At 37.7% G+C, this 27,783-nt stretch overlaps 1 protein-coding gene across 1 annotated transcript in view; it reads left to right on the top strand.

Annotated features, from left to right (window-relative positions):
- The first annotated feature begins 644 nt into the window (after nucleotides 1-644).
- Nucleotides 645-27,783, top strand: part of LOC141429252 (axin-like) — a 118,791-nt gene continuing 91,652 nt past the window's right edge. Inside the window, 1 exon segment of the mRNA XM_074089531.1 lies at nucleotides 645-875. The gene's annotated coding sequence lies outside the window, so the exon portion shown is untranslated.

The following is a 27,783-nucleotide window of genomic DNA, read 5'->3' as shown; positions in this document are numbered from 1 at the left end:
AAAATTTAATTTCACCGGCTGTCTTACTCTCCACGCCGAAACACAACAGTGCAAGCACTGCTGCTTCACGGGAGGATTAACGAGCAAGATGGTGGTAGTAATCCGGGCGGACCTTGCACAAGGCCCTACCACCTGCAAAAACAGAGTGTAAAACTCTAGTATTTAACCATTTTCCCCTCAACGTGTACGTGTCTATTCTATTGGCATCCTCGCCGTACCGGTTGGCTCGGATATGTCTATCTATACTAGCTATTGCCCGCGACTCCATCCGCATAGAAGTATGAAAAATAGTGTACGTCCTATTCTCAGACTTAATGGATATACACAAAAAAATAATAAAAAAAACGGTCAAGCCGTTTAGGAGTTTGGTCACAAACGAAAAATGAACGTCTCGGGTAGAATGAGGTAGAATGGCTCGTTTTATGTTCTTGATGTACAATCTACTATTGTTGGTAATGTCTGAAAATTCATAAATTTATCTCTATAAATTCATCTCTACAATGGCAAAATAGAATAACAAACAAGACAAAAAATACGTTCTGAAGAATGCATTCATGCGTGCACCCTTACCTTAACTTAACTAAGACAAAGCAGAAACGAAACGCAGTGACAGTTACGTAAATTGCCACGAGAGGCCGCCAAAGTGCATCAACACTTTGGGCAGCGACGTCAATCGTGTGAATAAATTTTTGTTTTTTAAGTGAAATAATGTTGTTTTCTAGCCTTTTATAAGTTAAATAACGTTTTACAAAGTTACCGCAAGTGTTTATCTTCAATCAAGTGTTGTTATTTTCGCTGGAAAGTTGAAAGTTTAGTGTTTGAAGTTGTAACGAACTCTTGGATCGCTCACTTTTGGGAATTCAGGTGTCAACGAGGTAAGAAACCGAAGCTTATTCCAAGATTACGACTTCTATAATTAACGCTCTTGGTACTAACTCGCGTATTTGCGCTTTAGACATTCGTAATTAGCTTAAAGTATTCTAATTTCGAGAGGATACAGGTAATGGTTATAAATAATACATTGTATAGGTTAGGATGTTTTGTGTTCTGTATGGATGTGTTCTTCGAGTATTATAAGATGTGTACGTTTTCACAACGGCTAGCACTCAAGTTTTGCCGTTCTATGGGTTTTAAGAAACTTTTAAAAACTTTTTTGTTTTGAAAACTTATGCTCCATAAAACATAAGTGTATTTTTATTTACATAATTGATGCGATTGTTACCCTGGCGACATACAAGAAGTGAATATTGCTCCAAATTACATTTAGTTCAAATTAAGAATTAATTAATATCTTTTACACATATACATAATTATAAAAGCAAATAAAGAGAAAATGAAGATCTTAGCAATTCTATGTAATGTTGAAAATAGAGAACCCTGAATAGAAAGGTCCTCAGGATTCTAATCAAGTACTCTATTTGAAAGTCACCAATTCAAAGAACAATTGAGAATAAATTGTAATGTAAATAAACAATATTATAAATACAAATGTAGGACATGTAAACAACAGTTAAAATTAATAGTTTGCTTGTAAATTTGAAATTGAAATTCACTGTAAATTACTAAGTTTTTAGAAATGAATAAAAGGCTAAAAAGATATTTTTAAATATTAAAAATGAAAAGATTTTCTCGTTCAGTAAATAACTGACTAAATCGTAGCCCAGTTATTAATTAGATTTGGCTTTTACTCTTACTCTTGAGTTCCGTCATGTGCATATCAACCAACTGTCTGTTGCCTGCAACTTAGCCTACATTCTTAAGGAATATGGCCTTTTCCAGGAATACCTCTAGAGGAATTTACCTCTTTCTTTTATGTTAAAGTAATGACATCTTGATCTTATACTTTTAAGATGAAGAGAATTATTTTTAATCATGTAATGTAACCATTAGGTTCCAAATAGGGAATGAAAAATGTCTTAATATCTGATAGGAGATAATACCATTAATTTTTTCCCTCTTGCCATTGCATTGGTACAGAATGGGTGGCTTTAGATCGGTCAGTATGGGAAAGTGAAACTATAAGACATACGAAGATCTATTCATAGGAACCATGTTATCAATTTTAGTAACAAGAAAAACTGCATTCAAATATTTAAATAAAACTTGTTCTCAGTATGCAATGTCATAGAAAAAAAAAACAGATCTGGGTAACTGAGAAAAAAAAATGCAATCTTAGTAGCTGATGCTAAGATTAATATAAAAAAATATATACATTGAGATAGTCAATTTAACTTTTTTTTCTCAGTGTTTTGGATCTCAGTCCTTTTGCAGTAAGTATGGCATTTTGATTATTTACTAGCCTTTACCTGCCCCGCGGATTCGCTCGCGTAAACCATTAACATTCCCAAAGGAAGACCAGCGCCATTGGCACCATTTCGTGACCGTGATATGTATTTTTTAGTTTCCTTCTGTTTTTTTTGTGTAATTGTCACAAATAAATGTTTTTTCTTTCTTTCTTTAATTCCGTCCGGCAGTTGAATTAAGATTTCAGGATTTTACTGAATTCCCAATTTCCCATTGCAATTACCGATACTTATGTCATGATTTTCATTTAAGTTGTATAAAGAACACCCGTGCAAAATTTCGTGTACCTGGACTTAGATTTTTTTTACTTATTCCAGAAGTAAAAATTTCGTCCAAATCTGTCCAGCCGTTTTGGCGTGAAAGAGTTTAACACTAGTAGGATAGGATTGGCAAAAATATGTTGTACCAAAACACTTAATTTTTAGGGTTCCATAATCGTAAAAGGAACTCTTATATTATAATATATACCTATCTACTTTCGCCATGTCTATCCCACGCCGTCAAAGAGGTAAAACAAAATTTCCAAAAAAAAAACGGGTTAATTCCCCTAAAAATAATTAATAATTAGTAATTAAAGTGGGGCGATTTTTTTTTCTCCTTTAAAAGCATAGTGTTTTTATGATGTTTGTTTAGTTTATTCCTAAGGGCTATTACGTGGCGGAATGTATTACAACTGGATTGTAACTGCCGACTGACACTTTCCGTTGCAGTTGGCAAACTGCACGCCAGCTGCGACTGAAATGTACGAGCGATTGGCAGTGCAGTTGTGTTGCAGGCAGTGGCGGGTTAGCCACGTAGCAAGAGTAGCAAAGGCTACGTACGTCTAGGGGCCCGGCGCACCAACGCTTTCTGATCGTAAAAAATATCAATTTAGATAGAAGCTTGAAATTAATGTAAAAACAATGTAAGAACAATACAATACAGCCATCACGAAACGAACACGAAACCGCCACCTAAGAAAGACATGGTGTCAAAATGATGGACTTGATGTTTTATCTATTACCTACCATAAATTTGAGGCAAATCACAAATCAAGGGTCCCATGATAAAAGTTGCTACAGACCCTGCACTGGCTTAATTCAGCAGGTGGAAAGGGAAAGCAGTTTGTCTGAAAGCAGTTGACCACCCCAATATATCCGTATAGTCAGTCAGAGTCTGGTAGGGCTGCACTATCATCAAAACTAAACAGTGTGCTGCTGGCTGCCTAAAATGCACATGCTGGTCGCTCTAATTATAGGTCTGCCCGCATGTGGCAATCTAAAACGTTTTTGTATAATTTTGAGGAGTTACAGGACAGCACAGTACACACAAAAGTGTTACAGGTAACACCTCCACTTGCACCTCACAAACTTATTAGTGCACTAACAACAAACACATCTCTTCCACGATAGAAACAAAGCAAAATGTGTCATGGATCCCTACTTTTTTTTTAAAAGAGTTTTGCAACAATCAATTCCCTTTGTGCACGACATCAATGGGAGCGGTTACTCTGTACCTATCCTTTGATCTCGCCGCCCTCTGAAGATGCGACCGAGCGCTAATACCGCCCCCGCGTGCAGAAACGACGTAACCGACTTTTGTACACATTTCAATCTAGCTTTATCAAAACCGTTACCCGTTAAATTTAATTCTCGTTTACAAAATTTAAGGGTCATTATTTTTTTTTATACTTACATCGATCCTTAAATGCTACACAAACAACTGAAAGCTACTATTTTTGAGAATGTAATATTTTATCCTATTTATGGGAGCACATTTTTAGACTCTTATTTGAATATTCGTCTCCAATTACATATACGAAAAACTGAGCTATGACATTATATATATGACTGATAAATATTTCTTGTGTATATATAATTTTATTTGCGGAATTATCAAAAACAACTTTATCGCCACCCAGCACTTTCTCACTCTATTAGTTAAATTTATTTTATTTCGATACGCATTGCCGCTGGTGGATAAATAGTAAGTATTAGGTACTAACATTGGCGTTCCAAATAGCTTGAAAATTTACCAGATTTATAGTTTTAAGCAGTTTTCCAAAATAAATCTTTTCTTTTCAAATTATTTTATTTTTCCATACCTAATTCAAACAAGATTCTCTTGTATGTGTTTGCTTGAATTCGCGTGTATTCATGATCAATTTTTAAATAAGTTTAACATATAAGTAAATTAAAAGATTTTTTAAAAAAGCTGCTTCAGCGTCCTGCGGATCTACGATAAAATTGTAAAGCATTTATCTAAGAACCTGCTCTGAAATGAAACATTACCAATATAATATAATGCAAAAAAGGCATCAAAATCAGTTCATTAGCTGTCGGAAAAAAAACAACAAACATATAAACAACCTCTTACCTCGAACGAATATATCTTCTGCGTTGCGTCGTGTGGGAAATTTGTCCCAGTCAAAAAAAATTAACAAATAATGTATTTGAAAGTTAGATAGGTACTTTTTGCGCCGATGTCAAAAGATGTAAAGTTATTTCTAGTCTCACGAATTTCACTCCGCAACACACGCTCGAACCGAACTTGTGACGTAATTCGCGAAGGCATAATTAGTTTGTCTTTTATTGCCCTTTTGATGTGTCGCGGTTTAGCCGCCCGCTACGGTGGATCTTGACCTTTCACTTGACAAGACACGTTTAGACGTTTACGTCTTCAAATAAATCTGTGATAAATACGGAGTTTTCAATATCAAAGCTTTTTTACTCGGGAGTGGTCCTCGTGGTGGCGCTTCTGATATTCTGCTACGAAATTTCCGTGCTCTCAAAGCGTTTCTGTTTAGGTTTAAATATGTAACAAGACGTAAATTTGATTTGTTTGAATGGTAAACTTTGTTCTCGGTAGTTAAAAGTGCTAATAAGCTAGATCTTAGTGAGACTATTACGGCGTTTCGGTATGGAAACAGTCGCATCCAGACTAAAGGGGACGATTCAGGCTTTGTCATGTAAGTGGGACTTAGTGCCTTTATACGTACTGCGGAATGATATGTAGACGTTGCAAAAGGCACTAAGTAGATGATTTAACCTTTTTTTTACCAATAAGACATCTTAAGTGCTCAATTCGACTGTGCGTTATAGAAATGGGTACTTACTGGTAATATGGAGATTGGTTTAAGTTTTCCAACTTGCGGCCTCACTAATACGAAATTTGTCAAATGGAAATCGAAAGATTCCTCGTATAATCCTTTAATATAAAAGTCCGTCTCAAGTTGATATGCGGGCACGCTGACGCGATTTGCCAACTTTTCCGAATCTTTCCAATGGCTATTTATCTTCGGGTTCTGCTTCAGAACTAAGACTCGATGATTATATAAATGCGGGTTGAAAGTTTATTTAAACTCTTCGTTTTATTTAAATTAGTTTAGAAACTTGCTCGTTTGCCATCCAGTCGAATAAAAAAAATGTAGTCAAAGTCAAAATATCTTTATTCAATTTAGGCTATAACAGGCACTTATGAATGTCACAAAAAATCTACCACCGGTTCAGAAAAACCTCTGCTGAGAAGAATCCGGCAAGAAACTCATCGAGGTATATATATTTTTTTAAACAGATTTACAATATTATTAAATGATATGTATACATCACAAGCATTTAACACAACTTTATTTTTAACACAGTAGGTTCGCTCTTTGAAGGCATCGCTAATGCGGATCGGAATTATTTCCAAATATCCCTGTCCATGATATAATCATTAACTATATAATACGCCTTTGATATTAATGTCTTCTTGACAATAGATCTGAATTTTGTATCCGTTTCATTTATAATATTTTTTGGAATTTTATTATAAAAACGTATGCAATTTCCCAGAAACGACTTTTTGGTTTTAGCCAGTCTGTAAGATGGAACTTTAAGCTTCCCTGTGTTTCTAGTAGCCTTTGGCTTATCGACGTTAGTGGGAAAATCACATATGTTCTTCCTAACATACATGATTATTTCAAAAACATAAAGCGACGGCAGGGTTAGGATACCTGTTTCCTTAAAAAAGATCTTAAAGATTCACGCGTCTTCAAATTACAAATTGCTTTAATTGCTCTCTTTTGTAAGATAAAAATTGACTCAATGTCTGCAGCAGATCCCCATAAAATAAAACTGTACTTCTTGAATGTCGCAGGATAATTATATACCGATTATCTGGAACACAGTTATTTTGTGTTGATCTTTAGCAGCCATTAATTCTTATATTTAGTAGACTCCATCCGTAGATATGGTAATTACGCCATACAACATTGCTTTTAATTGAGATAGAATTCCAGATATCGTCTGTGTAGTGCAAGAACATAAAGCTGGCGCCCAACAGGGAGCCATAGTCAAATTGATGGCATACAATTAATGGCCACCTGGCTCCACTGCTAATCGACCGATAGAATTAAATGAACGGACCGCACTAATTGCCCGGTAAGACAAAGGGGCAAACACTCGGCTTTGAGCCACTGTCTAGTGACACTTGAGGCGTGGACCGGCGATGCGGCGGCAGACCGCGCCGAGCTCGGTTGTCAACAGTTGATGTTGAGTCGAGATGACAAACGGTATTCGTACTTGACGAATCGTGCGCTCGTTGAGGTTTATAGGTATGCTCGAATGTGTCGATCGTTAGGTACCTTACTAGTAATAGACTGAATATTTTTAAGCGTCATGTATCTCAGTACACTAAAGTATGCATCTATGCCTACCTACGAGTACATACTGAAACTATATTAAATAAAGCTGTAAATTAAATCGAAAATTTTTGTGACCCCTCTTTAAAGGAACACAACACAAAAGCGTTTATTGCTTCAACAGACAATTGTAACTGTCTGAAAAATTCTTAAGTGGCAAAAAAGCACATTTCTGTGTAGCCGGTTGTGTGCAGTGCAGTTTAATTGCACAAGAATCAGGTCCGGTCGATAGCTCTCGGGCCGAGTGGGCCACACAATCTGCGGCGACGGACTACGCCAATTACACCGTATTAGATCTCTGAGGACGTTTGTTTCCTAGAAACCGTCTCTATCTCGACGTGATTGTTGTAACTATGTGAATGTTTACTGCTACAAACTGCGCGCCGCTGTATTTTCTGTAATATAGTTTTAGCACTTCTGGCTCCAAGCTACTTACATGCTATTAGGTAATACTATCGGTAATTACTCGGTAGTAAATAGCAGGTGTTTCACATCATAAAGTCGTTGTGCACTGCTGTTTCAGTTTCACACTGGGTGACTCGGCAAGTTGTTAACAAATAGTGGAGTGTTTCTGAGTCACCGAACAAAATAAACAGCGTTGCACCGGCAAGCACTTCATTCGGAACAATGTCAGCAGCCAGCCTTGCGCCTTTATGACGAGGAGATACAGATAACACGCACGTGTGGCGACAAAGTCGGATCACGCTTACGGCGAGGGTGCTCGCGAAGCGCGAAGTCGTTATCACGCTCTTGGCGCGCCCTAACGATACGTGCAACTCGTTAGAAATGCTACTTGTGATATTGCGATGCGACCTGCACTTCGGCGTATCGAAGATGTTATGCTGTTGCAGGTGCTTATTACGATTCTGTAAATCATATTGAGTTAAAGCACGTTAAAGGTTGAAATCAAACTCTGAATGTTCTTCGTTTCCCATCTAGATTATGATAACAAAGATACGTAATATATCTGTTAGTATTAACGAATGGAAAAGATGACGTCTTCCCTTAAAACATAGATGGTAAACATCTTGTCTCGTTATGCACCATTTTCCTCTGAATTTTGCAATTATAGGGATTGGAGAAGGATTGATTTGATTCCGCCTGTAAAAAATAAAAGAACCTGATCCCAAGTATTTTAATTTGTCAAACCGTGTTATGGAAATAAATTCCCATTTAGTCACCGTCACCGAACCATGTTCGGTCGGGTTGTAGCTGTTCGTTTGTAAAAGGTAAAAGTTAAATAAGTCGTCGATTCGTATTTGATCATTTGATGCATGCTCGTCGCGGAGGGTGGAAGACGGAGCGGCGCCGACGCCGCAGAGCTGTGTTTATGCCAAGATTGATGGCGCGACAGATTTTAGAGGAAGATATTCGTTTCCTAGGACATCTGCCTTTGATGGTAGTAGTTTTGGCTCTCTTGGCTTAATGTTTAAAATCCCGTTGTTATGGAATATCGTAGCTTAACGCTTTGTATATGTTGCTGTATTTGTAGTAGGCAGCTTTTTTAGTTAAAAATTTGTTTTTGCGTTTGTTGAAAAAATCTAACTTTTTTTTTGCAGTGTTTCATGAATTCATAATGCAATTATAGCATAGCTAGGTAGTAATTAGGTATGTAAAAAAAATATCTGTAATAAGGAATGCATCTGCAACAGGTTTGTCAAGTGGGAAAATGCCGTGTTACTATGAACTGTAAAACTACTGTAAAGTTATTTGTATCGTCGCAATCGCAAGCGTTGAGAAAAAGCCGTCCCGCTACAGGAAGCCCCCGCCGTTTGTCCCAAAACAGGAGTCAAACATTGATTAATTGATATCAGTTGTTCACACAAACTAGTGTATTAGTAGCTCCCGGGAAGTCGGGCCGGGAGGGTGTGGGAGTGTCGGCTCGGTCAAAGGGCCCTTTGATGTTTGCCGCCGGCTTAATGCAGCGCCCGCGGCCCCGCACCACTCATCATTAGCAATTTCCCCGTAATTTATTATCTTTACCGCTATTTATTTGTATAATTTCACGGGGCATGACGCTTCACACCTCTGGCACCTTTGACAAGTCATTTAGTTTGCGTTTGTGTGGAATTTAAACCCATTTTGAAGCTTCAAAGGCGTTGCAATTATGGCAGTTAAGATTTTAGCTGGCATTAAGACGCTCCGGCCAGCATGTATCTACACATACTAATGTGTGATACACGTTGCAGATTTACAAAGCGCCGCTCGTTTTAGTTTTAATAAACCGGCGCTTCAAAGGTTGCAAGTTATTATGAGAGCACAGGTTTTATGTCGAAGTCGTGATTGATGTGGCAACATAAAGTTTATTGCCATTGTCCAGGGTTATGGCGAAATTGCCGTCATGTATTATTCATGTGCAGCCGGCGGCCATCTATCAAACGATTTGACACGCATCTATCGCCCCTGTAATATTATATTACCCCCGAGACAGTTTTTACCACTCAGTAGTTTAGCTTAGCTTTGCTAGATAGAGCATAGAGCACTTTTGTATTGTGATTTTTTTTGTTAACCGCAGTTCTGTTTGCAATTTGCGATACTAACTAATATCATGTTTTTGGTCTGATCCATTGAGCTAAATTGGGTTACTTTACTTATAAGGAGAGCATCAAAGTAAACCTGACGTGCAAATCTCTTCTTCTCTACATAGTATTTATAAACCAAAGTCGCTTTCTGCGTCTTTATGACTATCTATATTATATACTCGTACGCTAACTCCTAAACCACGCAAGGGATTTTGATGCGGTTTTCAGTTTTCACAATCAATTGAGTAAGTAGATAATTTCTCACGGAAGTATGTATGTAACTAACTGTTGCCCGCGACTCCGTCAGCGTAGAAGTATAAAAAATAGTTTACGTCCTATTGTCAGACCTACCTAATTGACACAAAAAAAAAAACATAAAAACCGGTCAAGCCGTTTCGGAGGAGTTTGGTTACAAACGCTGTGACAAGATAATTTGATATATTAGAAGATAAAACTAAAACTCATTTAAGATGTTATGTAGGTTAGGTACGTAGAAAATAAGAAAATAAGTCAACATAGCATAGCAATTGTCATCTAAACTACATTTCCGTACCAAATTTCAAGTTGACACAGTTCCCTCCTGCGGAGACGATCCTGGCTGGACCACCAGGATGTCACTACCAAATCATTGTATTTTCACCAGATTTACATAAGTATGCCAAAATTCAACAAACTTTACGAGCATGAGATGTTAAAACAATATTTTGCAACTAAGTCGCTGAAAAACAAATTTGTCTTACGAAGCCTTGCGACCTCGCTTTTTTTTTCAAAATTACCTACCACGCAGTAATTCGGGGCGAGTTGCTAGTTAAGTACACATAATATCTTATAAAGGAGCAATTCTTGTTTAAATATTTAGTACCTGGGCGACCGAGCTTTGCTTTGAGCTAGATCGATCTGTAATCCCCGAAATATATAGGTATATATATACAAGAATTGCTCGTTTAAAGGTATTAGATTAGCTTTATATCGGGATCTTGAAAGCAGCTCTAACGATTTCGACGGAATTTGCTAATTTTCGAATTATAATGTTTTTTTTTGTAAAATTTTCACGCACTATATTGGTAACCTTAATTGCCATTAGCGGACGTCAACAAACTATAGTAAAACGTTCACAAAACCGCGCTGTAAACTAATTTTGTGCGTCGTTTTGATGTAAGAAAGAAACATGCAGTCTATAGGTACATAGATGTCGATGGATTTAGCGATAGTGTTGGACTTTTAAACTGGTCTGGAGTTCAAATTTAGATCGGATTCGATCGATTTATTTATTTAGTTTACGTTTCTTTTAAAGCTTATAAAAAATGTACTTATCTTCTAAAAACTGCGATTAAAAAAAAGATAAGTATACCTACTAAAATATCCAATTCGTCGTAATTTTGCTGGCAGGTCATTGAAGTTTCCTTTGTGGAGTCAAGTTCGCCAAGAACAGCTTGTGAATTAAAACATGTGTTGATGCCGAAAAATTCGCGGGCACGTGCCTTCTGCGGTCGCACTTGTGGCGCGAGCTCATTAGCACCGCGACTGACACGTGTTTACAGTGGCAACTAGAAAATATAATGGAGATATTGAAAAACCTGGCATGTTTTGAAGTTCATAATGTTTATAGCTATAGTTGCTGAGCTGACTGTCTTTGTAGAACCATTTTTGTAACAGTTCACAATGAAAATGGAAAAAAAATATTGGTTTAAAGTTTAAACAGTGTTTTTACAGAATAAGGTTGAGACCTTCTTTTAAACGAAAACAATGCTTGTGCCAGGAGACGCTGCTTTTCCAAACAGGATTTAAATGTCGCACAATTCACGGTCTATTTTTTTTATACACCCCAGTAATTCTAGTCTGACTGCAAAGTAATTTAATTTTGCAAGACACTTGCAACGTATTTAGCAAATACTTAATAATACTCATGCAATTAAAACCATGTTAATGAGAAGGCTTTTACAAAAAGAACACTCCCCTGAACATGATAATATTGGCAGGAGCCCTTGAAAAGTTCGCGTTTACGCAAGCAAATGTAATATCAATCACAGTGGGACATCAAAGCGGGGAGACAAAGGCCGTGTCGGCACATTCTGCTGACCTTTACTGCTTTGTTGCACGCGCCACTTGCTAGCTAAAGTTATCTCCCAGATTACAACGTGTTTATTGTGATATTACGAATGCAGTGATATTAAGATGTGTGTGATAGAACGTGGGTATGAAAAAAGAAGTTGTATACGTGACCTTCTACTGTCCCTTCAGACATCAGAGCATAACAACAGCTGGTTATTTACTTCGCAGGTTAGGTGACTCGTGCCGTGGCTTACTTAACTGAAGACCTCAGTTCATTTAAATATGACTACCAAGGGGTTTAAATATATATAACGACCAGGCTTTACACGTGTTAGGTATACTATATAATGACGAAAATGATATAAATCTACCCTGTAAGTATCTTCTGTCTCACTCACTTTTTGTGTGGAGATTTTTAAATCAAATTTTTTGCTCATGTATAGGTACATTAATTTTTTCATAAAACTTGGGCTGACTATTACAAAAAAAAAATTGCAAATTGGTGCAACTATTCTGAAGTGACCCACGGAGATACTATTCTTCAATTCATTTTTATTTATATAGACAACTAGACAAAGGAAGATAGAGTTAAATATGTATCGTTATTATTTTTGTCAAACAAATAGTCCAGCCAATGTCAAATCTTAATACTATATTATGTATACTACAGAATATGTGTGTAGAATGGAAAAGGTAATATATAGAATAGAACACCATTTTAAATCCGCACCATTTTGAATCTCAATTAAATTCTAAAGTTACGTGAAGTCAAACAGTCATATTAATTCAGCACACAAACGAGTTATGTGACCGCACAGTGCTCGTCTCGTCAAAGGAGGATCATAACGACTGGAGGTGTTCGCCGACAAAGCGACCGATGCAGACGCCCGACTTATGATATTTGAGTTGCCGGGACTTTGGGAGACGGCGATACGATATAGCGACAATGTGTGCCGAGTGCCGAGTAGGGATGGGATGGGATTATCGGGTTAGCTGTGACGATGAAACGAGACTTCTCTTACATTTTCTCTTCTTTTACATTTATGCTCTAATGGAACAGGCAAAGTTAAACTGCGAGAGCTCTAGATTGCCCCAGACGACGGTTTTGATTTTTATACCTTAATGAATGATCTTGCAAAAAAATGGCCGCTTTACTTTAAGAAAAAAACATGTTATTCATGATCACCGTAAACCGCGAGTATTATCTTTTATTCATGAAAGCAAATATTTTGAGGAATACAGTTCCGACGTATCGCGCCGCCGCTTCTAGACAACAAGGGATGCAGATGAATCTGCACCGAGAGGAGACAGAAGATTTGCGAGTCTTTGTGTTTTATAATATTGCAGCGGCGCGTCCCTAGTCAAAGCTCGCCACAATATTTATCGGCGGCGCTGTATCAATGCGGCACAAAGCGGCGCCGGAAGCCCACCTCGCGACGGCCGACGGCGCACGCGGCGAGCGGCAGCGGGCGAATTTAATCAATTGGCGACGAGAGTTTTTCACAGCTAAGGTCAACCGAATGAGATTTTTTTTATAGTCTTGTTCATCTATGGACAGTCGCCAGCATCAACAAAGCGATGCATAAATATACGGAGCGGCAAAAATCTGGCCCTCAAATGTATGCAGTAATAGGTAATTTTGTATGTAGAGGGCCAAATTTAGTGCCGCTGAGTATATCTAATACGACTCTATCATTTTTTCTGGAGCTGGTAGGACGTACCTATCAAATATTTTTGTACATGCAGGTGACCGTGACCGTACTAAATTTGTTTACAATATATATTTAATTTTGTTTACATTAGTAACTGTATCAAACAAATTTAATTCACGTGTGAGACAGAGGATTACGTGACGTAATTACGTCTAATCCCGACTTTTAGGATTCATCATAATCTTTCCGCAATTTAATTTACTTACAGTAAACTGTAAATACAGTAAGGTAAACGTCCGAGTGCTCGACACGTTACTGCCCAATAGACGACACCCTGCTGTCATCTCTATTGCTAATCACATAAAATTGAAGATTACCTATGGTCTGTCCCAGAATTCGAGATACTAAAATGACGTTTCATGTGTTACCTGTTTTTTGCGTCTCATAAATAGTGATGTGCCGCAACCGGTTATTACCGAAAGATTTTGTAGGTACCTATGTATGTATGTCGTAAAATATTAAGATATGAACGGATCCGTGATGTACTAAAATGTAGGGCACTTAGGACATTCTAGAAAAGGTAAAATAGGTCTAATAAAAATGCGACCGTTTTCGAGATATTTCGACTTTTTATAGATGTTGATGTTTAAGTTTCAATTTCATTCTAAGTAAGTTTTACATTAACTAAATAATATGAGAATAATGAATATTTGATTTATTATTCTATGATATGAATATCTAAATAAAAACACTAGAAAACGCACTGATCACATCCGATGACAATACGAGTAAAGTAACGAAAATCGGTTGAATACCACTTGAATACGAAAAACATGAACAATGACGTTGTGTGATATCTGAGGGCCTACTCCGGAATTCGAAAATCAAGGTTCGTACCGTAACGTCCCTCTCACTTACGTATTAAATTAAATAGTAGTGTCAGAAGGACGGAACGACACGAACTTCGAATTTCGTAGTAGCCCTGCTGGCCCTGACTACGAAATGCAAAACTCGAACTTCGTATGTTGCCGTCCCGCTGACGCTTATCTCATTCAATACGCGAGTGAAAGGGACGGTGCCATACGAACTTCGTTTTTCTAGTTTTGTAGTAGCCCCTCTGTATTATTTTTTACGTTGGCACTAAGTGATGAACACTGTATTTTAACCTGTGTTTAGATTTCATCACTTTATCGTATGATAAAGTAAAATGGAAAGTAGAATATTGAATGCATTAATGTTATTTTTGCTATCGTAAAATAAACATTTTATCGGTTATTTACGAAACCGAAATCACGGAGCAGCACTGTTCCTTTTATGCTGGCCACATTATTTTTACGTTTGACATTTCAGACTGTCATTTTAGTATCTCGAATTCTGGGACAGACCATAAAGCTTTTTTGCCATAGTTAAGTCAATGAGCTGTATGATTTACGAAAAGTAGAAAATTTTAGTTTTCCATGAATTTACCTGTTACATAATTACATAGATTTCACGTCGTCAAATACTTAAAAAAAACCGGCCAAGTGCGAGTCGGACTCGCGCACGAAGGGTTCCGTACTTACTACCATTATCTATACAACATTAGACATTAGCAAAAAAACACGTTTGTTGTATGGGAGCCTCTCTTTAATATTTATTTTATTCTGTTATTAGTATTTGTTGTTATAGCAGCCACAGTTATACATAATCTGTGAATATTTTAAATGGCTAACTATCACGGTTCATGAGATACAGCCTGGTGACAGACGGACGGACGGACGGACAGACAGCTAAGTCTTAGTTATGGTTTCCGTTTTTACCCTTTGGGTACGGAACCCTAAAAAGCCTATTTTGTTCTATAGGTATATGTGTCGGCGGCCGATCGTAAAATCCGCCAGATCACGAAATTCCTAGGCATATCGTGAAATGCCGCCATTTCATGAATTGGCTAAGGGACATCCGCCATATCGTTCAAATCTCACCGTTTAACGATTTGCCTAGTGACGTTTAGGCAGATCATGAAATTCCTAGGCATATCATGAAGCGCCGCCATTTAATGATTTGGCCAGTTTAGGCAGATCATAAAATTCCTAGGCATATCATGAAACGCCGCCAAATCGGTTCTGGCACTTCGCCGGCCGCTGCCGCGGCACGCTCGCTTCGCTCGCTCGGCTCGTGCGTCGTGATCACAATTAAAACTAACCACTCCTCGCTTCGCTCGTCGTACCTAAATTTTTCTATATAAATAAGTAACAACTAGTGAATACTTTATTTATCAACAAAATACTAACCTCTAAAATACGGGCAGACGTCCATGGTTTTTTCACATTGTGCACAGAATACGTTTGATTCACATAAAAAGAACGGAGCTGATGTTCAAAAGCTTCTTTTGCACTTCTATTTTGAATTCAATCACTAGTTTCGGTTTAAAGATCATTTTGTTACGACGCCGACATTTTTCACGCGCTAAACAAATACGACCGGTCAGCTGGTCGCGGCCGCCATTGCATACGCAGCGCCACCAGTGGCCATAAAAGAAACTATTTTACGATGTGCCCGGTATAGAGCTAGGAATATCGACGAATGCGTTGCTCTAATTGATCTGCCGTATTATTTCTCAGGCACATCGTGATATGCCTGGCCAACGTTTAGGCATATCATGAAATGGCGGCGTTTCACGATATGCCTAGGAATTTCGTGATCTGGCGGATTTTACGATCGGCCGCCGACATATGGACCAATAAAAATCGGCTAAAAGGCAACAGGCGGGGTGATACTTGGACGTCTTAGACTCATTAGTGATTTCAAATCCATTTCAAAATTGTTAGTACCTAAATGGTTTTAGGTAGCCTGTAAATTATTTTTTATAAGTTTCGTAAAATAAAACAAGTAGCGTAAGCCGTAAGGTAATATAAGGTAAAAAATAAAGTTGAAACAAATGGTATCGCTTGAACCTAGTGTCTTAGCCCATTCTCTTATCTGGCCCATTGTTGACTGCCTCTATCACTGGATTCCTTTTTACACAGAGCCTTTGACGCCATAGCTTTGTTTGCCGGAAGATCAAAATGAGACACCAAAACTTTAATCGATGCGCATTGCGCACCTCATGCTGGTCTTTGGGGACGAATATTATTTTATTCACTTTTGGCTGAATAGCTCTAGCTCTAGTGTTTTTTTTTGTTTTTGGAATAACATGTTACTTTGAAGGTGGCCTATTAACAAATTCGTCGTTCGTCGTTCGAAGCGGCTTTTAAAGGGTAAACATTCAAAGTGCCATTAGTGACAGGTTATTATATTAATGCAATATTATTGTTAAAATATCGATGCATTACTTTTTCGATAGAACAATTTACTTACGTTTGCGCCTGGTAAAGTAAGTATACTGCTCTGAAATTAAAAACTTCTAGAAATGTTATACTCTCAATCTTATCGGCTAAAAGGTTAACAGGTTATTGTGATAGCGTGACGTCTTAGACTTTAAATGCATTTCAAATGCAGTTCAAAACTTGTTAGTACCTAAATGGTTTTAAGATAGCCGAAGTAAATTGCTTTTTTGTAAATTTTCGTAAATTCGAACAAGTGCCGCGTAAGCGCGTAAGGTAATCGCCGGACGCAAATAAAGTTAACGAAATGGTATCGCTTGAACCTAGTGTCTTAGCCCATTCTCTTATCTGGCCCATTGTTGACTGCCTCTATCACTGGATTCCTTTTTACACAGAGCCTTTGACGCCATAGCTTTGTTTGCCGGAAGATCAAAATGAGACACCAAAACTTTAATCGATGCGCATTGCGCACCTCATGCTGGTCTTTGGGGACGAATATTATTTTATTCACTTTTGGCTGAATAGCTCTAGCTCTAGTGTTTTTTTTTGTTTTTGGAATAACATGTTACTTTGAAGGTGGCCTATTAACAAATTCGTCGTTCGTCGTTCGAAGCGGCTTTTAAAGGGTAAAGATTCAAAGTGCCATTAGTGACAGGTTATTATATTAATGCAATATTATTGTTAAAATATCGATGCATTACTCTTTCGATAGAACAATTTACTTACGTTTGCGCCTGGTAAAGTAAGTATAACTGCTCTGAAATTAAAAACTTCTAGAAATGTTATACTCTCTTTCTTATCGTGTTTTCCTAAAAGCTTTTGTTAGACAAGTTATTGTTGAAATAGCGTGACGTCTTCCTGAGCTTTAAATGCATTTGGAAAATGCAGTCCATGCTCAAACTTTGTAATATTATTCCCCGCGAACCCTAGTGGAGTCCCACTTGAAGATGACCCGAAGTCACCTGGTGCTTTTCTTGTTGACAATGCAATTTCGGTTAATTCGATTGGCGGTGCCGCGGGCGCTGGCGGCATCCCGCGCCCGCACCGGCACCGGCGAATCGCCGGACGCAAATAAACCGATTAACGATTAAATTGCTATGAAACGCTAATGATACTAGTTTTGGCTCTATTGCACGAAGTTAAACCAAATCGAAGTAAAAAGATGACTATGGGTTTTAACAAATTGTTTTCGTTGCTTGTAGAGTCGTAATGCGTCTTATTTCACACGTTATTTGTAATTTGACGTTGTCTCTCGAGCGCTTTGTTCCAGCATCCATTACGCGTTATATTTAAAAGATGAAAGGCGTCGATCCGCCACGCCTGGAGTACACTCGATAGCTGAATACAGGCCATATCTGAACCAGCCAGATTTAATCCGAAGGAATGATTTAATTATGAAGTCGCAACACGATCGCCTCGCGCGAATAAAGAATAAAGGGAAAACCTCAGTTCAAAGGGAGATAAATGAGAACTTACACTCCTTTAAGGATCACAGGGTTTTATCGATGCTTTCACTTTCTGTTTTGTTGTGTAATTTGGAAAGCTGGGTTCTTTTTTCCTTTTTTTGACCTTTACAGATTTTTTATTTTATTTATTTCTATATTTGAAATCCAATGATCAAACGTCGATTAGATTTAGATTTCAAATAAATCGTTTGCATGATCTTAAAGTTTTGAGGTTAATAATACGAGCGGCAAAAAATTTGGCCCTCAAAATTTGGGCCGAATTTGGTGCCGCTGACCATAGATTTACTGTAGCAAACTCTACTAAGCCCCTCTTATTATGTTATGTTTATGTATGTCTCATTCATCCTCATAAAGTACTTAAGCACTTATTTATATTTTAAGCGAAATAAATAAACCTTAACACTATGCCTACCTACAAAGTAAAGATTAGATTTAAATTGACGTCCGCAAAACGAAATAAAAAGCTGTTGAAAGTTTAACAGATGGACATTCGCGAAATTAACAATGCCATATCCTTTTGTGGATAAAACGAGCGAATTTTATAGAGGTACGGTACTCTGTCTACGTTTCGCAATCAAAATCAATTCTTTGTATTAAAAGGATTCCACGGACTCCTCCGATAGTACCAATTTTTGCACGATAGGGCTGGCAGCAATGAGAAAATTGTGAAATACTGCGCAATACTTTTCTTTTATTGGTTAGAATTTAATAAAAAAATGTTAACATGGGGGACTCTTAGCCGAACGTACACTAATAATCCGTCAATATGATCAATCTTAAATTTGTTTACTTCACATATGTGAAGTAAACAAATACACGACGGATCCGACATCCGTCAATGTACGTTAGACTACACGATAATTAAAATACCAAATATCAGGAGAGCACAATACATATTCATTGTACAGTCAACGTCATAAATAAGTGATCATTTCTGTACCTAGATAAAGCGACAGCTTTCAGTCATTACACAATTTCCTATGACAAAAATGACGTTAAATTGGCAAGGTACAAAAGTGATCACTTATTTATGACGTTGACCGTACGTGTTGCTTTCGCCCCAATCGCTGCCAATGCCAAATCACGCGATCAGTCGATTCTCGATTGTTTACTGTCAAAACTTGTTTTTTTTTTCATCTCATCGATATAAAAAAAATGTATTAGATGGCAGAACTGTAATCCAAATGACAAGCCGAGATTGTCGCGCCGCCGCGTTCGCCAACCCTGTGCCAGTTTTGTTGGGCCTGCTTCAAAGGAAAATTTATTATTTAAAGTGAAAGTTATTGAGTTTCGCTAAGGTTAAGTGAGCCTTTTGACTTGCCTTGTCTCCGGCGCGGTGTGAGGAACCGACTCTGTTCTTACATGCCTTCAATTTCATTCAATTATCAAATACCTGTACACGAGGGAGATCAAACGGCTTCTAACCGTCTTGTTACTGCCAGTTACACGACTAAATTAGAATTTAAAAGTTGAGGTTTTTCATTGCGAATCGAGTTTTACCGGTGATTTTAATTTCACAGTATTTTCTTATACATAAATCTCATAATCTCGTTTACGAAATTTAAATTTTAAAGAGTGACTTACTTCTGTTTTAATTGTTTAAACGCTCTGTGGCTATATCTACGTCCACCTACCTGCTGTTTGCCATTGAATAGTTGATGACTGTATTATTTAAAACTAATTAAAACCCCAGATCTATCAAGGCACATTTCTTTGCTGATAAAGCAGTGGCGCAATATTTTTTTACACAACTTAAGTTGGATACTTGCAAACCTGCGTCTATCATTTATGGTATATTATGTAGTCTTTAAGCTTTTCATAGTGTGAAATTTTAACTTTTTTTTTTATTTAAATAAGATCTTAATCTGAAACTGATCTTTATCAAGCGCAACAAAAGCTGTGTGGTACGGCTAAGTACAATTACTTCTGCTGTCTTTACCGTCGTGTCTTGTAGGTGGCATAAGCCAAGTTTGGATTAGTTGGGCCGCGCGGCTTAGTGTCAAGCCGAGCAAGTTTGATAATATCGCTCCGCTAGATATCAATCTCTCAAGCAATATTAAACTCGTGACCGAAGTTTTAGGATTACTCTGTAAATGGGCTGCTTGTCTAACAGTAATTCATTATGCTTATAGACGTTTATTGTATATTTAGATAGCAGTTGTGCCATAAATTTACATAAACGAAACGAGGTACAGTCGAGGGCATAAATACCTATCTATACAGCCATAGCGCAGTTAGCATAGTTCGTGGCATAAAGGTGTTAGATATTTTTGACGTTTTGGTAATGAACATGGATACGCCCTTGATTGTGCCTACTTATTTATCTAATAATTTACTTTTTTTTTTTCTAAATTATTCGCCCTTTGAAAGTTTCCTGATAAATTACATAAAATTTATCAAGGCGTGTATCATCGGCTTGCATGAAATAATATATTTGTACAATAATATATTTTCCAAACTAAACTCAATCAGACGAGTTGTAACCAGTAAAGTCTACTCAGATATAAAATGATTCCAATGCTTTCTACTAAAACATGCAAATCAACAAATCTGAAGGTAAAATGCAATTTATGTTTCTCTGGGGCTATTACATTATGGAGCGGTATCGCGGTGGCGTCGCGCCGTCTCGAACCGAATTTATCACATTGCCTATTCAATCCGGGAACATCTGCAGCCGAAGAATAGAAAAATATACCGACGGGTCTCGCGCATTGGACGAAATTGCAAACGAGCTCCAGCTACGAAATATTTGATTGTCCTTGGGATGAACCGTCGCATCTTGCCTTGCAAAGAACCGTCTCGTATAACCATCGACTCTATATATGCGCATGAGATGATTCGGGATAATTACGATTATTTACGATCACTCTATTTACTGACAAACTTATAAAGAGGCATTTCTTAAATCAAAATCCTTGATTTACTTATATGACAATAGGGATGCATTAAAGAAGTATATTAAGCAAATAAATGCTCGATAACGTATTAAATGATATTATAACGGATAACTCGCGTCATCAATCAAATCATTGATTTACTCTTAGATGAATGATTGGTCTCGCGCGCTCGCTCGACTAGATACCGCCGGCGTACTTGTCAAATGCGGCAACAAATAGTACGCCGAAATCGGCGTACCTGAGCCCGAGGCGAGTCAGTCGCGTTGCAAACTGTGCGTAATGTGCATGTCACGAATTTTTGTTAAATTTTGGTCATTAACCGAAGTAAAATGCCAGTTTTCGCAGTGAAACTGTTTAAAAATAATACTACAAGAAATAAGAAGGACACTGGATCACATACCATCAGTAAATATCGTATAATTTCGAAATTACAAAATAAAATAACATGAACCCTAAACGCCATTCTGTGTTGCCGCGTACACATGAATCAAATTCCCCATGGTTGAGATTTTAATAAATTGAATTTTATTGTTATCATCATTAAATGATGATAAATTTAATAACTTATTTTATTTAAGTATCTAACGTAATTTATATATACATAACCTAGTTCTATATTATTTAATGTTTATCTTTGTGATATTATACACTGAAGTGTATAAATTGTTACCCGACACTATTTAATTAAGGGTGAATGTGTCTTAAAATTAAAAATGTTTTTCGTCTTCCCAGTCAAAAGCCCGATCAGCTGATTTACTTAGGTATTACGGAAACGAAAAAATTTTTTTTTCGTATTTCTACCCATTTTCCTGAAATGTTAACTTTTTACCCGACTTCCCGAACGAGGGTTATGTTTTTCAAACGTATGTATGTAAGTATGTATGTATGCATGTACCTATGTATGTATATTTTGTAAAAAAAATATTTTTATTTTAGTCTTAATTAACCTGTACATTATATTAGGTTTAACTATAGTGCAACGTGTTAAGTACGCAAAACTTCTTAGTTGGTGACTCAGTCCATGAATTTTCAGTAATAATTTGTAAATATTGAATGTCCTTAAATATATATATTTTTTAATTAAAAGTGAGGCCTGATCATTGATATACCTACATCATACCTACCATTTTTTTAAAGAAGAAACCTACGCCTAACCTATACACAAACATATTAATACATTCACTCTTAATTACTTCTTAATTTCTAAGTATTTCCCAAGATACATTTTGTAACCAGTAACTTAACAGACCACAGAATAATTTATTTTCCCAATAATTCGGGTAACAGTGTAGCAGCTGCAACACAATTCGTCACGCACACTAGCATCCTTGCAAATTGTCTTACACCGTTCTTACGCACACTACAATATTGAGTTGCCGCATTCACGAACGTTTTGTTTTTAATTAGCGCGGTATCTAGTCAAGCGAGCGCGCGAGATCAATCATTCATCTAAGGATTTACTTATATGACAATAGGGATGCATTAAAGAAGTATATTAAGCAAATAAATGCTCGATAACGTATTAAATGATATTATAACGGATAACTCGCGTCTTAAATCGAGTTTATGGACCGGACATGCCTTTACGGAGCGATGTTGTTAGTGTTGTGTACTACATTAGGCAGTGACAATAAAAATGACGATAAAAATGCGGGTAGTTGTGCGCCGGTATTAGTTTCGTCGGGCAGTCGCGCGAGCGGAGCGGTGGCGCGTAAAGTACAATTCAATAGAATCTGACAATTTCTACATATTTAAGACACCCTATCGTGGGTACACTTGATTATATATGTCCCTGTTGTTGCAATTATCATCTAAAAGGAATCAAAAAAGAATAATAGTCACATCACAAACCTTAGGCAGTCCGGTGTTTATATTAGTAGGCTGGAAGTGTCTACAGGATTGTCAGATTCTATTGAATTGGAGTTTAGTGCGCTGCGCGTGTTGCGGTAGCCGCCGAGCCGCGTGCTCCTGTGAAGAAGGGCTACGAAGTAGCCCGAAATAGTCGAGCTAAACTCGATTTAAGGCGTGAGTTATCCGTTACAATATCATTTAATATGAGTGGGTCTCACTGTAGTTTCATGCTCGATAAGTTCGATAACGTATTATTTCGAATATGTATTACAAAGAATTAAGTTTCATAAACACTGATGTGTTCGTTTGTGGGTAATAGCGCGGATGTGGATGTGTAAAGAAAACAGTTACAGCTAGTGTTTAAAAATACTCCATGGCAATCCGCCCTTCTCCGCGTGGCCCGAGCAATCGCGATCCCAGGATTTACTTAGCGTAGCGAGTGCAGCGGATCCGCCCAAATTACTATTTCAATCTGCGGTCCCATCTCGAGACGGAGACGTAATGCTTACCTGGTGGATGACTGAAGGATGGAATATTGGATTTTTCTGCAGAAATGACTGAACACAACCAATGATATTTAAAGATAATTTTGTATATTGTGCGGAAAATGGCAAATGCAGCAAATACCGTCAGATTTTCATATGAAACAAATTATGTTAGAATTATGTAAAAACTTACGTGTTTTAGAACATGGATATACATATTATCGAAGTGCTTAATTGGGGTCCTACAACAAACTAATGACGAAGAAAGTAAACATTTCAAGTTGTAATATTTAAAGGCATAATTTATTGAATCAGGCGTTACTTTGCGGAGGTCCATATCAATGAACTAAAATAATTTCCTTGCTCACCCGCGACCTTACGATAGCTAAGCTTATGCAAAATATGCGTGTTCATGCAGTTCCTCCACCTCCACACTGTAAGAACACACACAAATCACACAAACCCATCTATCACCACCACCACACTACACTGACGCGTTTCGAACTCAAACAGAGCTCATCTTCAGAGTGACACAACCGTACACCATGCTACCAGTTGTTAGACTAACGAACCACAACCACCGTTTTAACTTGTCACTGTAACTCCCCAAGTACCCACATACGTTTTATGAAACAAAACAAAACTACCACAAATTATTAATAAATTTTTAACCGTCCTTCAAAACTACCTTGATTTTTATTTATTTACTGTCAAGGCATGTTTTATTAACTACCATTGCTGAAATTAGATCCAAGCCGTAGCAAGGGAGATGAAACAAAATTTACCTGCTCATTAATAATAGACCCCATACTGTTGTATCTAATTATCTCCATGCATTCTAAAACATCGAGACGAAACCCCTTGCCACAATAATGTAACACTTCATACGAATCGGAGTCCGATAAAGAATGATTTAGTTCCAACAAATGTTTGGCAAAATTCGACTTATCAGGATGCTCATTCCTATATGCCGAAACATGCTCTTTAAATCTAGCATTAAAACTGCGTCCTGTCTGACCAACATATACTTTACTGCAGTCATTACAAGTGAGCTTGTATACACCCGATCTAGTTCCTTGTAGTTTGTACTCTAAACTTTGTAACCACAAAGAGAAGGTAGATAAAGGTAAGGTAAGGTAAATAATCGTCAACAATTTCAAAGGTCAAGAAACTAGAGAAAAATATTTTTGCTCTCGTGAACCTTTGAAACGAGATATTGACACGAGTTCTGAAATCTGAACGAGGCATTTTATAGTGTGTCTAGTGAAATTAGGTGGATACTGTTTCGCACAAGGGGGGCTACTATGAAATTCGAAAATCGAAGTTATTATCGCACCGTGCTCTCTCACTCTCGCATTAAATAATATAACCGTCAGCGGGATGACAAGATACGAAGTTCAAATTTTGCACTTCGTATTATAGGGCCAGCTGGGATGCATATTTACGCGATTCACGGCCAAGTTGATAATAAGAAAAGCGGCGCCTGGAGGATACTCCTCTACATCAAAAGGAATGCACTAGCGGTAGGGCTGTCGCTACGCTATTAACAACCTATTTTACCCGTAAAAGTAACAAATTTGGAGTTGAAATAAAAAATACAAAAAGACTCCAAAAAATCAATCATAACCTATTTTGATACGAAAATGCAGTGCGAACTTCTATGTGAAAAACAATTTCAATTAAACTAACATAATTATTAACTTTTTAGGCTTCATAAAAAAAGAGGTGATAAAATAAAGAAGGTCTAATCAAAGACGCTTACATTTTCTACCTCTCTCTCCAGAAATAAACACGCACAAAGCCGGTGCGCATCGCTAGTTACACATTTTATATAATACACCGTGTCATTTTACAACTACAACAGGAGTGACCTAACTACATACATAAATACAGAGGGACAGACGGAAAGCGAGTTTATTTTATAATATGTAAAGATTAACCGGAAACCAGAATGCAAATCTTTGTACAGTTCGACAATGCTTTGTTTAAATTTAAAGTGTTTCTATGCATATTAGCAGGTAATATTATGTTTTGACATGGTATGAAAAAAGGAACCTTTGCTGCCTCTAAATTCCTTTCAAACCCGTTCTAGGTTCTTAAAATATTTTAGCTGACTGGGTCAAACATCTCGTTTCACAGTCACAGTACAGCCCTGCGAGGGCGGGAGATGAAAGCTGCGTTCGGCACAAAGCTTTGTCTCCGGTTTGACTGCTTCTACCCCCGGCCGACCCCGGTCAAGGGTTGCTGACTTTTTCACGTCGATGCGTCCGCGTCCTTGTGTCCTGATGAATGACCGTTTGATGCGGAAACGGATTGGCGTTATGATTCATATGTGTATGTTGTATGTGTGTACCTTTTGTGTGTTTCTTAGTATTAATAAATATAACCTAACCAACAAGAAGTTGGAAAACACCGACTTTGTCACTTCAAAGTTTAATATCTCAAAAAAGGCTGAACCGATTTTGATAAAACATGTCTAAGAACCATCGCCAGAAAACCTCATTTGAAATAAAAAAACTCATTCAAATCGGGCTACCCGTTTAAGAGCTACGGTGCCACAGACAAACAGACAGACACACAGATACACAGACACACATAGCGGTCAAACTTATAACACCCCTCTTTTTGCATCGGGGGTTGAAAATAAAACCATTTATTTCAAACAATCAAATCCATAAATGCAATGAAATTAAAGCGATAGCAGAGTACCAAGACAAAAAGGTTGTAGCTCACGCTATTTTCAGCGGTTTAGCCTGTCTGCCACTTTTATGTTCATCATCATATCATACCAGCCTATACACGTCCCACTGCTGGGCACAGGCCTCCTCTCAGAACAAGAGGGCTTGGGCCATAGTTCCCACGCAGGCCCAGTGCGGATTGGGAACTTAACACGCACCATTAAATTGCTTCGCAGGTTTGTGCAGGTTTCCTCACGATGTTTTCCTTCACCGCATAGCTCATGGTAAATTTCAAATGTAATTCCGCACATGAAATTCGAAAAACTCAGAGGTGCGAGCCGGGGTTTGAACCCACGACCCTCTGCTTGAGAGGCGATAGGTCAAACCATTAGGCCACCACGGCGATCACTTTTATGACTTTTATGTTACATACAATTAATTATTTTTGTGGTATTGATCTGTGGCCGTATTATCCTTCTAAAGCCTTCGAGGCTTCAAATCTAACTGCCATGTTATTTCTGCGCGCGTAAAACAAAAGGTGCAAATTCCTTTATCTCAGCGGTTTATTTTTTAACGTCTTCGTGTTTATAGAGTCCCAACTCGTTTATTCGCCAGCTTTCTTTGTCATGCTCTTGATTTTTATACGCGTTGGAATTATCGTACATGGGAGAGGTTTCGTCGAACATGCAGTATTTTAGGTCTGGCATAGAGAAAAAAAGTATAAAAAGAGAACCGGATTGTTTTTATGCTAAATAAGTTTTTGGAACTAACTTTTTTTGCTGACTACTTTTTGTTGACTGTACTTGTGTTGTCACCCAAAGTACATTCGCATACCAAATTTCAAGTCGATGCCATTAACCGTTGAAGAGTTCCGTCCTGTGGAGATGATCCTAGCCGGACTACCAGGATGTCACTACCAGATTATTGTATTGTCACGCAATTTACATAAGTCTACCAAACTTCAAGTCGATCGACCCGATTACTGGATGTTGGTCGTATTTAACTTTCAAGATTTGATTACAGACAGACAACGGGACAGTTGATTGAAACTAAAAAGCTTGTAATAAAATGAACTTTCATGTTATCGATCCCAATTATTTATTTAACCATTCGCTCATTAATTTCCTACTTGTTTATGAATTTCATTGTGGATTCTGAATATCTATAATTAAATGAAAAAGATTATCAACTCTCGAGCAATAAATACACGAAAGTAGAATTTAATATAACTTGTAACGTTAACTTGTTTTTGTTAATTTTATGTCCCATGTTGGGCGCCAATGCCGCCAACTAAATTGTCAGCGTATTCAAATGTCACCTTTAAACATTTTATGCTCAAGTTCAAAAATGTTCTTGTTCTGAAGGTACATGCAACCTTATAATAACTGTCGTTTGAAGTTTATTTAATTCGAGCCGCATGCTCGATGATGACGGAGTTCAAAGCATAAAAGTAATAAAGGGGTGTCGAGTGTTGCCGGGAGTCGCAAGCGCCGGCCGCACTGAGCTCGATCATTCTCCGTACAAAGGCAGGTTAATTTCCTATTGACCTAGAAATTAATAATAAATATTACGATTGTACATTTAGAGCGAAATTTAATTAATGTCAATGTGCGTTTTGCCAGGAGTTAGCGTTTAATCCATTGGCTTTGTACAAAAACAATGTTCGGTATCGTACCAGTAGTGGTCGTCAAAGAGCGGCCAGCCGCTAATCGTAAAGAGACAAGCCAAAGTTGAGCAAATTGGAACAATAAAAGTGCAGGTTGAGCTGCTCGCGCCCGCTCACATCAAAGGGGAGCTCGTGATACCATACAAAAGCCCTAATGAGACAAACCCGTGGCGTAATCGAGGCGACGGAAAAAGATGAGGCCCGAGAGGTACGAGGCAAATTTTAATAATTGTCAAAGCGGCGGCGCC

The sequence above is a fragment of the Choristoneura fumiferana genome, chromosome 6 (assembly GCF_025370935.1).
Source record: "Choristoneura fumiferana chromosome 6, NRCan_CFum_1, whole genome shotgun sequence".
NCBI lineage: Eukaryota > Metazoa > Arthropoda > Insecta > Lepidoptera > Tortricidae > Choristoneura > Choristoneura fumiferana.
This window is presented reverse-complemented; position numbering and strand designations above follow the sequence as displayed.